Source organism: Rhinoderma darwinii, unplaced genomic scaffold (genome assembly GCF_050947455.1).
Source record: "Rhinoderma darwinii isolate aRhiDar2 unplaced genomic scaffold, aRhiDar2.hap1 Scaffold_481, whole genome shotgun sequence".
Classification (NCBI taxonomy): Eukaryota; Metazoa; Chordata; class Amphibia; order Anura; family Rhinodermatidae; genus Rhinoderma; species Rhinoderma darwinii.
The window spans coordinates 185,001-196,740 of record NW_027464027.1 but is presented as its reverse complement, the minus strand read 5'-3'; the positions used below and the strand labels follow the sequence as shown (position 1 = coordinate 196,740).

General features: G+C 45.5%; 15 non-coding genes across 15 annotated transcripts; 7 read left to right on the top strand and 8 right to left on the bottom strand.

Moving 5' to 3' along the window:
- Nucleotides 1–373: 373 nt before the first annotated feature.
- TRNAY-GUA (transfer RNA tyrosine (anticodon GUA)) lies at nucleotides 374–459 on the bottom strand. The gene is given in 2 exon segments: nucleotides 374–409; nucleotides 423–459. It is a non-coding gene; the product is annotated as a tRNA-Tyr (tRNA).
- Nucleotides 460–1,494: 1,035 nt separating this feature from the next.
- TRNAN-GUU (transfer RNA asparagine (anticodon GUU)) lies at nucleotides 1,495–1,568 on the top strand. Its single transcript has one exon. It is a non-coding gene; the product is annotated as a tRNA-Asn (tRNA).
- Nucleotides 1,569–2,122: 554 nt separating this feature from the next.
- TRNAY-GUA (transfer RNA tyrosine (anticodon GUA)) lies at nucleotides 2,123–2,208 on the bottom strand. The gene is given in 2 exon segments: nucleotides 2,123–2,158; nucleotides 2,172–2,208. It is a non-coding gene; the product is annotated as a tRNA-Tyr (tRNA).
- Nucleotides 2,209–3,244: 1,036 nt separating this feature from the next.
- On the top strand, nucleotides 3,245–3,318 carry TRNAN-GUU (transfer RNA asparagine (anticodon GUU)). Its single transcript has one exon. It is a non-coding gene; the product is annotated as a tRNA-Asn (tRNA).
- Nucleotides 3,319–3,875: 557 nt separating this feature from the next.
- TRNAY-GUA (transfer RNA tyrosine (anticodon GUA)) lies at nucleotides 3,876–3,961 on the bottom strand. The gene is given in 2 exon segments: nucleotides 3,876–3,911; nucleotides 3,925–3,961. It is a non-coding gene; the product is annotated as a tRNA-Tyr (tRNA).
- A 1,036-nt stretch (nucleotides 3,962–4,997) lies between these two features.
- Nucleotides 4,998–5,071, top strand: TRNAN-GUU (transfer RNA asparagine (anticodon GUU)). The gene has a single exon. It is a non-coding gene; the product is annotated as a tRNA-Asn (tRNA).
- Nucleotides 5,072–5,628: 557 nt separating this feature from the next.
- Nucleotides 5,629–5,714, bottom strand: TRNAY-GUA (transfer RNA tyrosine (anticodon GUA)). Its single transcript is given in 2 exon segments — nucleotides 5,629–5,664; nucleotides 5,678–5,714. It is a non-coding gene; the product is annotated as a tRNA-Tyr (tRNA).
- A 1,036-nt stretch (nucleotides 5,715–6,750) lies between these two features.
- On the top strand, nucleotides 6,751–6,824 carry TRNAN-GUU (transfer RNA asparagine (anticodon GUU)). The gene has a single exon. It is a non-coding gene; the product is annotated as a tRNA-Asn (tRNA).
- A 567-nt stretch (nucleotides 6,825–7,391) lies between these two features.
- On the bottom strand, nucleotides 7,392–7,477 carry TRNAY-GUA (transfer RNA tyrosine (anticodon GUA)). Its single transcript is given in 2 exon segments — nucleotides 7,392–7,427; nucleotides 7,441–7,477. It is a non-coding gene; the product is annotated as a tRNA-Tyr (tRNA).
- A 393-nt stretch (nucleotides 7,478–7,870) lies between these two features.
- On the top strand, nucleotides 7,871–7,944 carry TRNAN-GUU (transfer RNA asparagine (anticodon GUU)). Its single transcript has one exon. It is a non-coding gene; the product is annotated as a tRNA-Asn (tRNA).
- Nucleotides 7,945–8,511: 567 nt separating this feature from the next.
- TRNAY-GUA (transfer RNA tyrosine (anticodon GUA)) lies at nucleotides 8,512–8,597 on the bottom strand. The gene is given in 2 exon segments: nucleotides 8,512–8,547; nucleotides 8,561–8,597. It is a non-coding gene; the product is annotated as a tRNA-Tyr (tRNA).
- A 1,038-nt stretch (nucleotides 8,598–9,635) lies between these two features.
- On the top strand, nucleotides 9,636–9,709 carry TRNAN-GUU (transfer RNA asparagine (anticodon GUU)). Its single transcript has one exon. It is a non-coding gene; the product is annotated as a tRNA-Asn (tRNA).
- Nucleotides 9,710–10,276: 567 nt separating this feature from the next.
- Nucleotides 10,277–10,362, bottom strand: TRNAY-GUA (transfer RNA tyrosine (anticodon GUA)). The gene is given in 2 exon segments: nucleotides 10,277–10,312; nucleotides 10,326–10,362. It is a non-coding gene; the product is annotated as a tRNA-Tyr (tRNA).
- Nucleotides 10,363–10,471: 109 nt separating this feature from the next.
- On the bottom strand, nucleotides 10,472–10,544 carry TRNAA-AGC (transfer RNA alanine (anticodon AGC)). Its single transcript has one exon. It is a non-coding gene; the product is annotated as a tRNA-Ala (tRNA).
- Nucleotides 10,545–11,400: 856 nt separating this feature from the next.
- Nucleotides 11,401–11,474, top strand: TRNAN-GUU (transfer RNA asparagine (anticodon GUU)). The gene has a single exon. It is a non-coding gene; the product is annotated as a tRNA-Asn (tRNA).
- The last annotated feature ends 266 nt before the right edge of the window (nucleotides 11,475–11,740 follow it).

Below are 11,740 nucleotides of genomic sequence, written 5' to 3'. Positions count from 1 at the left end.
AGCCTTTGGCCCTCTTTGGTTGTGGGCCTAAATGTCTTTCCATGCGCCACTCTGTTTCAAAGAAGATGACACATGACATGAGAAACTGGGAGGTTCAAGCAAAGCTTGAAGGTTGTGAAAACTTTTTTTTGTCTGATAACCAAAAGGTTGGTGGTTCAAGCCCCCCAGGGATGATTGTACCCTCTTTTTGTTTCAGTTGCATGTCAGAGTTACAGAAAGTCCTACTGTGGCTCTCAACTGAGAGTTTCGGTCGGATGCCCATTTCAAATACCCAACACAAACAAGAGACCCCTCTGAAAATAGATAGAAGACGAGGGCACCGGGAGAGCATTTGTCGACAGGTTGAAACATCATCTATGAGACTAACAAAAGTTCCTTCGAGCCGGAATTGAACCAGCGACCTAAGGATTGCTGATTTTCTACTACAGTCCTCCGCTCTACCAGCTGAGCTATCGAAGGCTTGCCGAGCTGGTTGTCGGGTGCTTCTAAGCTTGCAAATGAGTTACATGAGTAGGGAAACAGAGGAGAATTGTCCCGCTCTTTGAAAAACTCGGCAAACCAAAACTTTGGAGAATACGGGCGTCGATCCCGTTACCTCTCGCATGCTAAGCGAGCGCTCTACCATTTGAGCTAATCCCCTTCTGGCAGTCCATTTTGGGGTCCATGCTGGTTTCCATGTTGGGGTGCCTGATTCACCACAATTGTGATCATCACATACTTTTCAACCTGTAGCTTTAAGCTTTTTTTTTGTTTTTTTTTGTTTTTTTTTAAGTGTGGATGTCTTTCTCCCGTAAAAGCAGAAGGAGCGTGGAGCTTACAGGGTGCCGGGTGGTGTAAAAGTATAGGTGAGTCGTTAGTGTACAGAGTGAAGAATTGTGGGAAGAGAAAATAAATCAGAATGATTTAAATAAGAAAGTCGCAACGTAGAAAAGATGGTCTAGATCCAATGGCCCATTTGGTTGTGGGCCCAAAAGCCTTTGCCTGTGCCACTTTGTTGCAAAGGCGAAAACATGTGGCATGAGAAACTGGGAGGTTGCGTGTATAAAAAGCATAGTCTGAAGGTCGTGAAAATGAGATGGTCAGGGATCGGGGGTCTCTATTCTATTTTTACGAGAAAAACATGTGATTCCGACCGGGGATAATGGCCAAATTGTAACAGGGGGCGTGAGTAAAAGAGAGCACTTAGCAGAGGATGGTTTCGATCCATCGACCTCTGGGTTATGGGCCCAGCACGCTTCCGCTGCGCCACTCTGCTGCCATACCTCCAAAAGAGAGGGGTAGCCTATTACCCGCTGACTGTTGTTAAGACGCTAATGTGGAGGCCATCTCTGTGTTGCAATTGTCCATTTGTTGGCGGCTGTAGTTCCACGCAGTTGTTATGTTTTATCATTCTCTTCTTTTTATTGTGTTGATCAGAAGGTCCTCTAAGAAACATACTCCATTTACCATGTTGTGGCTTTTTTACGACTTTAATCAAAGTGGGGGAGCGTGGTTGTCTCTGTGGCGCAATTGGTTAGCGCGTTCGGCTGTTAACCGGAAGGTTGGTGGTTCAAGCCCACCCAGGGACGGCAGTGTCCTCTTTTTGTTTCAGTTGCATGTTACAGAAAATCCTATGGTGCCTCTCAACTTAAAGTTTCGGCCAGAAGAGGAGAGCACCGTTGTAAGACCATTTCAACATGTACAGTGTGAAAAATTTTGAGAAGAGAAAAAAATCCCAGTGATTTGGATGACATAGTTGCAATGTAGAAAGAATGGTCCAGAGCCTTTGGCCCTCTTTGGTTGTGGGCCTAAATGTCTTTCCATGCGCCACTCTGTTTCAAAGAAGATGACACATGACATGAGAAACTGGGAGGTTCAAGCAAAGCTTGAAGGTTGTGAAAACTTTTTTTGTCTGATAACCAAAAGGTTGGTGTTCAAGCCCACCCAGGGATGATTGTACCCTCTTTTTGTTTCAGTTGCATGTCAGAGTTACAGAAAGTCTCTCAACTGAGAGTTTCGGTCGGATGCCCATTTCAAATACCCAACACAAACAAGAGACCCCTCTGAAAATAGATAGAAGACGAGGGCACCGGGAGAGCATTTGTCGACAGGTTGAAACATCATCTATGAGACTAACAAAAGTTCCTTCGAGCCGGAATTGAACCAGCGACCTAAGGATTGCTGATTTTCTACTACAGTCCTCCGCTCTACCAGCTGAGCTATCGAAGGCTTGCCGAGCTGGTTGTCGGGTGCTTCCTAAGCTTGCAAATGAGTTACATGAGTAGGGAAACAGAGGAGAATTGTCCCGCTCTTTGAAAAACTCGGCAAACCAAAACTTTGGAGAATACGGGCGTCGATCCCGTTACCTCTCGCATGCTAAGCGAGCGCTCTACCATTTGAGCTAATCCCCCTTCTGGCAGTCCATGTTGGGGTCCATGCTGGTTTCCATGTTGGGGTGCCTGATTCACCACAATTGTGATCATCACATACTTTTCAACCTGTAGCTTTAAGGTTTTTTTTGTTTTTTTGTTTTTTTTTAAGTGTGGATGTCTTTCTCCCGTAAAAGCAGAAGGAGCGTGGAGCTTACAGGGTGCCGGGTGGTGTAAAAGTATAGGTGAGTCGTTAGTGTACAGAGTGAAGAATTGTGGGAAGAGAAAAGAAATCAGAATGATTTAAATAAGAAAGTCGCAACGTAGAAAAGATGGTCTAGATCCAATGGCCCATTTGGTTGTGGGCCCAAAAGCCTTTGCCTGTGCCACTTTGTTCCAAAGGCGAAAACATGTGGCATGAGAAACTGGGAGGTTGCGTGTATAAAAAGCATAGTCCTGAAGGTCGTGAAAATGAGATGGTCAGGGATCGGGGGTCTCTATTCTATTTTTACGAGAAAAACATGTGATTCCGACCGGGGATAATGGCCAAATTGTAACAGGGGGGCGTGAGTAAAAGAGAGCACTTAGCAGAGGATGGTTTCGATCCATCGACCTCTGGGTTATGGGCCCAGCACGCTTCCGCTGCGCCACTCTGCTGCCATACCTCCAAAAGAGAGGGGTAGCCTATTACCCGCTGACTGTTGTTAAGACGCTAATGTGGAGGCCATCTCTGTGTTGCAATTGTCCATTTGTTGGCGGCTGTAGTTCCACGCAGTTGTTATGTTTTATCATTCTCTTCTTTTTATTGTGTTGATCAGAAGGTCCTCTAAGAAACATACTCCATTTACCATGTTGTGGCTTTTTTACGACTTTAATCAAAGTGGGGGAGCGTGGTTGTCTCTGTGGCGCAATTGGTTAGCGCGTTCGGCTGTTAACCGGAAGGTTGGTGGTTCAAGCCCACCCAGGGACGGCAGTGTCCTCTTTTTGTTTCAGTTGCATGTTACAGAAAATCCTATGGTGCCTCTCAACTTAAAGTTTCGGCCAGAAGAGGAGGGCACCGGTTGTAAGACCATTTCAACATGTACAGTGTGAAAAATTTTGAGAAGAGAAAAAAATCCCAGTGATTTGGATGACATAGTTGCAATGTAGAAAGAATGGTCCAGAGCCTTTGGCCCTCTTTGGTTGTGGGCCTAAATGTCTTTCCATGCGCCACTCTGTTTCAAAGAAGATGACACATGACATGAGAAACTGGGAGGTTCAAGCAAAGCTTGAAGGTTGTGAAAACTTTTTTTTGTCTGATAACCAAAAGGTTGGTGGTTCAAGCCCACCCAGGGATGATTGTACCCTCTTTTTGTTTCAGTTGCATGTCAGAGTTACAGAAAGTCTCTCAACTGAGAGTTTCGGTCGGATGCCCATTTCAAATACCCAACACAAACAAGAGACCCCTCTGAAAATAGATAGAAGACGAGGGCACCGGGAGAGCATTTGTCGACAGGTTGAAACATCATCTATGAGACTAACAAAAGTTCCTTCGAGCCGGAATTGAACCAGCGACCTAAGGATTGCTGATTTTCTACTACAGTCCTCCGCTCTACCAGCTGAGCTATCGAAGGCTTGCCGAGCTGGTTGTCGGGTGCTTCCTAAGCTTGCAAATGAGTTACATGAGTAGGGAAACAGAGGAGAATTGTCCCGCTCTTTGAAAAACTCGGCAAACCAAAACTTTGGAGAATACGGGCGTCGATCCCGTTACCTCTCGCATGCTAAGCGAGCGCTCTACCATTTGAGCTAATCCCCCTTCTGGCAGTCCATGTTGGGGTCCATGCTGGTTTCCATGTTGGGGTGCCTGATTCACCACAATTGTGATCATCACATACTTTTCAACCTGTAGCTTTAAGCTTTTTTTTTGTTTTTTTTGTTTTTTTTTAAGTGTGGATGTCTTTCTCCCGTAAAAGCAGAAGGAGCGTGGAGCTTACAGGGTGCCGGGTGGTGTAAAAGTATAGGTGAGTCGTTAGTGTACAGAGTGAAGAATTGTGGGAAGAGAAAATAAATCAGAATGATTTAAATAAGAAAGTCGCAACGTAGAAAAGATGGTCTAGATCCAATGGCCCATTTGGTTGTGGGCCCAAAAGCCTTTGCCTGTGCCACTTTGTTGCAAAGGCGAAAACATGTGGCATGAGAAACTGGGAGGTTGCGTGTATAAAAAGCATAGTCTGAAGGTCGTGAAAATGAGATGGTCAGGGATCGGGGGTCTCTATTCTATTTTTACGAGAAAAACATGTGATTCCGACCGGGGATAATGGCCAAATTGTAACAGGGGGCGTGAGTAAAAGAGAGCACTTAGCAGAGGATGGTTTCGATCCATCGACCTCTGGGTTATGGGCCCAGCACGCTTCCGCTGCGCCACTCTGCTGCCATACCTCCAAAAGAGAGGGGTAGCCTATTACCCGCTGACTGTTGTTAAGACGCTAATGTGGAGGCCATCTCTGTGTTGCAATTGTCCATTTGTTGGCGGCTGTAGTTCCACGCAGTTGTTATGTTTTATCATTCTCTTCTTTTTATTGTGTTGATCAGAAGGTCCTCTAAGAAACATACTCCATTTACCATGTTGTGGCTTTTTTACGACTTTAATCAAAGTGGGGGAGCGTGGTTGTCTCTGTGGCGCAATTGGTTAGCGCGTTCGGCTGTTAACCGGAAGGTTGGTGGTTCAAGCCCACCCAGGGACGGCAGTGTCCTCTTTTTGTTTCAGTTGCATGTTACAGAAAATCCTATGGTGCCTCTCAACTTAAAGTTTCGGCCAGAAGAGGAGAGCACCGGTTGTAAGACCATTTCAACATGTACAGTGTGAAAAATTTTGAGAAGAGAAAAAAATCCCAGTGATTTGGATGACATAGTTGCAATGTAGAAAGAATGGTCCAGAGCCTTTGGCCCTCTTTGGTTGTGGGCCTAAATGTCTTTCCATGCGCCACTCTGTTTCAAAGAAGATGACACATGACATGAGAAACTGGGAGGTTCAAGCAAAGCTTGAAGGTTGTGAAAACTTTTTTTTGTCTGATAACCAAAAGGTTGGTGGTTCAAGCCCACCCAGGGATGATTGTACCCTCTTTTTGTTTCAGTTGCATGTCAGAGTTACAGAAAGTCTCTCAACTGAGAGTTTCGGTCGGATGCCCATTTCAAATACCCAACACAAACAAGAGACCCCTCTGAAAATAGATAGAAGACGAGGGCACCGGGAGAGCATTTGTCGACAGGTTGAAACATCATCTATGAGACTAACAAAAGTTCCTTCGAGCCGGAATTGAACCAGCGACCTAAGGATTGCTGATTTTCTACTACAGTCCTCCGCTCTACCAGCTGAGCTATCGAAGGCTTGCCGAGCTGGTTGTCGGGTGCTTCCTAAGCTTGCAAATGAGTTACATGAGTAGGGAAACAGAGGAGAATTGTCCCGCTCTTTGAAAAACTCGGCAAACCAAAACTTTGGAGAATACGGGCGTCGATCCCGTTACCTCTCGCATGCTAAGCGAGCGCTCTACCATTTGAGCTAATCCCCCTTCTGGCAGTCCATGTTGGGGTCCATGCTGGTTTCCATGTTGGGGTGCCTGATTCACCACAATTGTGATCATCACATACTTTTCAACCTGTAGCTTTAAGGTTTTTTTTTGTTTTTTTTGTTTTTTTTTAAGTGTGGATGTCTTTCTCCCGTAAAAGCAGAAGGAGCGTGGAGCTTACAGGGTGCCGGGTGGTGTAAAAGTATAGGTGAGTCGTTAGTGTACAGAGTGAAGAATTGTGGGAAGAGAAAAGAAATCAGAATGATTTAAATAAGAAAGTCGCAACGTAGAAAAGATGGTCTAGATCCAATGGCCCATTTGGTTGTGGGCCCAAAAGCCTTTGCCTGTGCCACTTTGTTCCAAAGGCGAAAACATGTGGCATGAGAAACTGGGAGGTTGCGTGTATAAAAAGCATAGTCTGAAGGTCGTGAAAATGAGATGGTCAGGGATCGGGGGTCTCTATTCTATTTTTACGAGAAAAACATGTGATTCCGACCGGGGATAATGGCCAAATTGTAACAGGGGGCGTGAGTAAAAGAGAGCACTTAGCAGAGGATGGTTTCGATCCATCGACCTCTGGGTTATGGGCCCAGCACGCTTCCGCTGCGCCACTCTGCTGCCATACCTCCAAAAGAGAGGGGTAGCCTATTACCCGCTGACTGTTGTTAAGACGCTAATGTGGAGGCCATCTCTGTGTTGCAATTGTCCATTTGTTGGCGGCTGTAGTTCCACGCAGTTGTTATGTTTTATCATTCTCTTCTTTTTATTGTGTTGATCAGAAGGTCCTCTAAGAAACATACTCCATTTACCATGTTGTGGCTTTTTTACGACTTTAATCAAAGTGGGGGAGCGTGGTTGTCTCTGTGGCGCAATTGGTTAGCGCGTTCGGCTGTTAACCGGAAGGTTGGTGGTTCAAGCCCACCCAGGGACGGCAGTGTCCTCTTTTTGTTTCAGTTGCATGTTACAGAAAATCCTATGGTGCCTCTCAACTTAAAGTTTCGGCCAGAAGAGGAGGGCACCGGTTGTAAGACCATTTCAACATGTACAGTGTGAAAAATTTTGAGAAGAGAAAAAAATCCCAGTGATTTGGATGACATAGTTGCAATGTAGAAAGAATGGTCCAGAGCCTTTGGCCCTCTTTGGTTGTGGGCCTAAATGTCTTTCCATGCGCCACTCTGTTTCAAAGAAGATGACACATGACATGAGAAACTGGGAGGTTCAAGCAAAGCTTGAAGGTTGTGAAAACTTTTTTTTGTCTGATAACCAAAAGGTTGGTGGTTCAAGCCCACCCAGGGATGATTGTACCCTCTTTTTGTTTCAGTTGCATGTCAGAGTTACAGAAAGTCCTACTGTGGCTCTCAACTGAGAGTTTCGGTCGGATGCCCATTTCAAATACCCAACACAAACAAGAGACCCCTCTGAAAATAGATAGAAGACGAGGGCACCGGGAGAGCATTTGTCGACAGGTTGAAACATCATCTATGAGACTAACAAAAGTTCCTTCGAGCCGGAATTGAACCAGCGACCTAAGGATTGCTGATTTTCTACTACAGTCCTCCGCTCTACCAGCTGAGCTATCGAAGGCTTGCCGAGCTGGTTGTCGGGTGCTTCCTAAGCTTGCAAATGAGTTACATGAGTAGGGAAAGAGAGGAGAAGTGTCCCGCTCTTTGAAACACTCGGCAAACCAAAACTTTGGAGAATACGGGCGTCGATCCCGTTACCTCTCGCATGCTAAGCGAGCGCTCTACCATTTGAGAGGGGTAGCCTATTACCCGCTGACTGTTGTTAAGACGCTAATGTGGAGGCCATCTCTGTGTTGCAATTGTCCATTTGTTGGCGGCTGTAGTTCCACGCAGTTGTTATGTTTTATCATTCTCTTCTTTTTATTGTGTTGATCAGAAGGTCCTCTAAGAAACATACTCCATTTACCATGTTGTGGCTTTTTTACGACTTTAATCAAAGTGGGGGAGCGTGGTTGTCTCTGTGGCGCAATTGGTTAGCGCGTTCGGCTGTTAACCGGAAGGTTGGTGGTTCAAGCCCACCCAGGGACGGCAGTGTCCTCTTTTTGTTTCAGTTGCATGTTACAGAAAATCCTATGGTGCCTCTCAACTTAAAGTTTCGGCCAGAAGAGGAGGGCACCGGTTGTAAGACCATTTCAACATGTACAGTGTGAAAAATTTTGAGAAGAGAAAAAAATCCCAGTGATTTGGATGACATAGTTGCAATGTAGAAAGAATGGTCCAGAGCCTTTGGCCCTCTTTGGTTGTGGGCCTAAATGTCTTTCCATGCGCCACTCTGTTTCAAAGAAGATGACACATGACATGAGAAACTGGGAGGTTCAAGCAAAGCTTGAAGGTTGTGAAAACTTTTTTTTGTCTGATAACCAAAAGGTTGGTGGTTCAAGCCCACCCAGGGATGATTGTACCCTCTTTTTGTTTCAGTTCCATGTCAGAGTTACAGAAAGTCCTACTGTGGCTCTCAACTGAGAGTTTCGGTCGGATGCCCATTTCAAATACCCAACACAAACAAGAGACCCCTCTGAAAATAGATAGAAGACGAGGGCACCGGGAGAGCATTTGTCGACAGGTTGAAACATCATCTATGAGACTAACAAAAGTTCCTTCGAGCCGGAATTGAACCAGCGACCTAAGGATTGCTGATTTTCTACTACAGTCCTCCGCTCTACCAGCTGAGCTATCGAAGGCTTGCCGAGCTGGTTGTCGGGTGCTTCCTAAGCTTGCAAATGAGTTACATGAGTAGGGAAACAGAGGAGAATTGTCCCGCTCTTTGAAAAACTCGGCAAACCAAAACTTTGGAGAATACGGGCGTCGATCCCGTTACCTCTCGCATGCTAAGCGAGCGCTCTACCATTTGAGCTAATCCCCCTTCTGGCAGTCCATGTTGGGGTCCATGCTGGTTTCCATGTTGGGGTGCCTGATTCACCACAATTGTGATCATCACATACTTTTCAACCTGTAGCTTTAAGGTTTTTTTTTTTTTTTTTATGTTTTTTTTTTAAGTGTGGATGTCTTTCTCCCGTAAAAGCAGAAGGAGCGTGGAGCTTACAGGGTGCCGGGTGGTGTAAAAGTATAGGTGAGTCGTTAGTGTACAGAGTGAAGAATTGTGGGAAGAGAAAATAAATCAGAATGATTTAAATAAGAAAGTCGCAACGTAGAAAAGATGGTCTAGATCCAATGGCCCATTTGGTTGTGGGCCCAAAAGCCTTTGCCTGTGCCACTTTGTTGCAAAGGCGAAAACATGTGGCATGAGAAACTGGGAGGTTGCGTGTATAAAAAGCATAGTCTGAAGGTCGTGAAAATGAGATGGTCAGGGATCGGGGGTCTCTATTCTATTTTTATGAGAAAAACATGTGATTCCGACCGGGGATAATGGCCAAATTGTAACAGGGGGCGTGAGTAAAAGAGAGCACTTAGCAGAGGATGGTTTCGATCCATCGACCTCTGGGTTATGGGCCCAGCACGCTTCCGCTGCGCCACTCTGCTGCCATACCTCCAAAAGAGAGGGGTAGCCTATTACCCGCTGACTGTTGTTAAGACGCTAATGTGGAGGCCATCTCTGTGTTGCAATTGTCCATTTGTTGGCGGCTGTAGTTCCACGCAGTTGTTATGTTTTATCATTCTCTTCTTTTTATTGTGTTGATCAGAAGGTCCTCTAAGAAACATACTCCATTTACCATGTTGTGGCTTTTTTACGACTTTAATCAAAGTGGGGGAGCGTGGTTGTCTCTGTGGCGCAATTGGTTAGCGCGTTCGGCTGTTAACCGGAAGGTTGGTGGTTCAAGCCCACCCAGGGACGGCAGTGTCCTCTTTTTGTTTCAGTTGCATGTTACAGAAAATCCTATGGTGCCTCTCAACTTAAAGTTTCGGCCAGAAGAGGAGGGCACCGGTTGTAAGACCATTTCAACATGTACAGTGTGAAAAATTTTGAGAAGAGAAAAAAATCCCAGTGATTTGGATGACATAGTTGCAATGTAGAAAGAATGGTCCAGAGCCTTTGGCCCTCTTTGGTTGTGGGCCTAAATGTCTTTCCATGCGCCACTCTGTTTCAAAGAAGATGACACATGACATGAGAAACTGGGAGGTTCAAGCAAAGCTTGAAGGTTGTGAAAACTTTTTTTTGTCTGATAACCAAAAGGTTGGTGGTTCAAGCCCACCCAGGGATGATTGTACCCTCTTTTTGTTTCAGTTGCATGTCAGAGTTACAGAAAGTCCTACTGTGGCTCTCAACTGAGAGTTTCGGTCGGATGCCCATTTCAAATACCCAACACAAACAAGAGACCCCTCTGAAAATAGATAGAAGACGAGGGCACCGGGAGAGCATTTGTCGACAGGTTGAAACATCATCTATGAGACTAACAAAAGTTCCTTCGAGCCGGAATTGAACCAGCGACCTAAGGATTGCTGATTTTCTACTACAGTCCTCCGCTCTACCAGCTGAGCTATCGAAGGCTTGCTGAGCTGGTTGTCGGGTGCTTCCTAAGCTTGCAAATGAGTTACATGAGTAGGGAAACAGAGGAGAATTGTCCCGCTCTTTGAAAAACTCGGCAAACCAAAACTTTGGAGAATACGGGCATCGATCCCGTTACCTCTCGCATGCTAAGCGAGCGCTCTACCATTTGAGCTAATCCCCCTTCTGGCAGTCCATGTTGGGGTCCATGCTGGTTTCCATGTTGGGGTGCCTGATTCACCACAATTGTGATCATCACATACTTTTCAACCTGTAGCTTTAAGGTTTTTTTTTTTTTTTTTATGTTTTTTTTTTAAGTGTGGATGTCTTTCTCCCGTAAAAGCAGAAGGAGCGTGGAGCTTACAGGGTGCCGGGTGGTGTAAAAGTATAGGTGAGTCGTTAGTGTACAGAGTGAAGAATTGTGGGAAGAGAAAATAAATCAGAATGATTTAAATAAGAAAGTCGCAACGTAGAAAAGATGGTCTAGATCCAATGGCCCATTTGGTTGTGGGCCCAAAAGCCTTTGCCTGTGCCACTTTGTTGCAAAGGCGAAAACATGTGGCATGAGAAACTGGGAGGTTGCGTGTATAAAAAGCATAGTCTGAAGGTCGTGAAAATGAGATGGTCAGGGATCGGGGGTCTCTATTCTATTTTTACGAGAAAAACATGTGATTCCGACCGGGGATAATGGCCAAATTGTAACAGGGGGCGTGAGTAAAAGAGAGCACTTAGCAGAGGATGGTTTCGATCCATCGACTTCTGGGTTATGGGCCCAGCACGCTTCCGCTGCGCCACTCTGCTGCCATACCTCCAAAAGAGAGGGGTAGCCTATTACCCGCTGACTGTTGTTAAGACGCTAATGTGGAGGCCATCTCTGTGTTGCAATTGTCCATTTGTTGGCGGCTGTAGTTCCACGCAGTTGTTATGTTTTATCATTCTCTTCTTTTTATTGTGTTGATCAGAAGGTCCTCTAAGAAACATACTCCATTTACCATGTTGTGGCTTTTTTACGACTTTAATCAAAGTGGGGGAGCGTGGTTGTCTCTGTGGCGCAATTGGTTAGCGCGTTCGGCTGTTAACCGGAAGGTTGGTGGTTCAAGCCCACCCAGGGACGGCAGTGTCCTCTTTTTGTTTCAGTTGCATGTTACAGAAAATCCTATGGTGCCTCTCAACTTAAAGTTTCGGCCAGAAGAGGAGGGCACCGGTTGTAAGACCATTTCAACATGTACAGTGTGAAAAATTTTGAGAAGAGAAAAAAATCCCAGTGATTTGGATGACATAGTTGCAATGTAGAAAGAATGGTCCAGAGCCTTTGGCCCTCTTTGGTTGTGGGCCTAAATGTCTTTCCATGCGCCACTCTGTTTCAAAGAAGATGACACA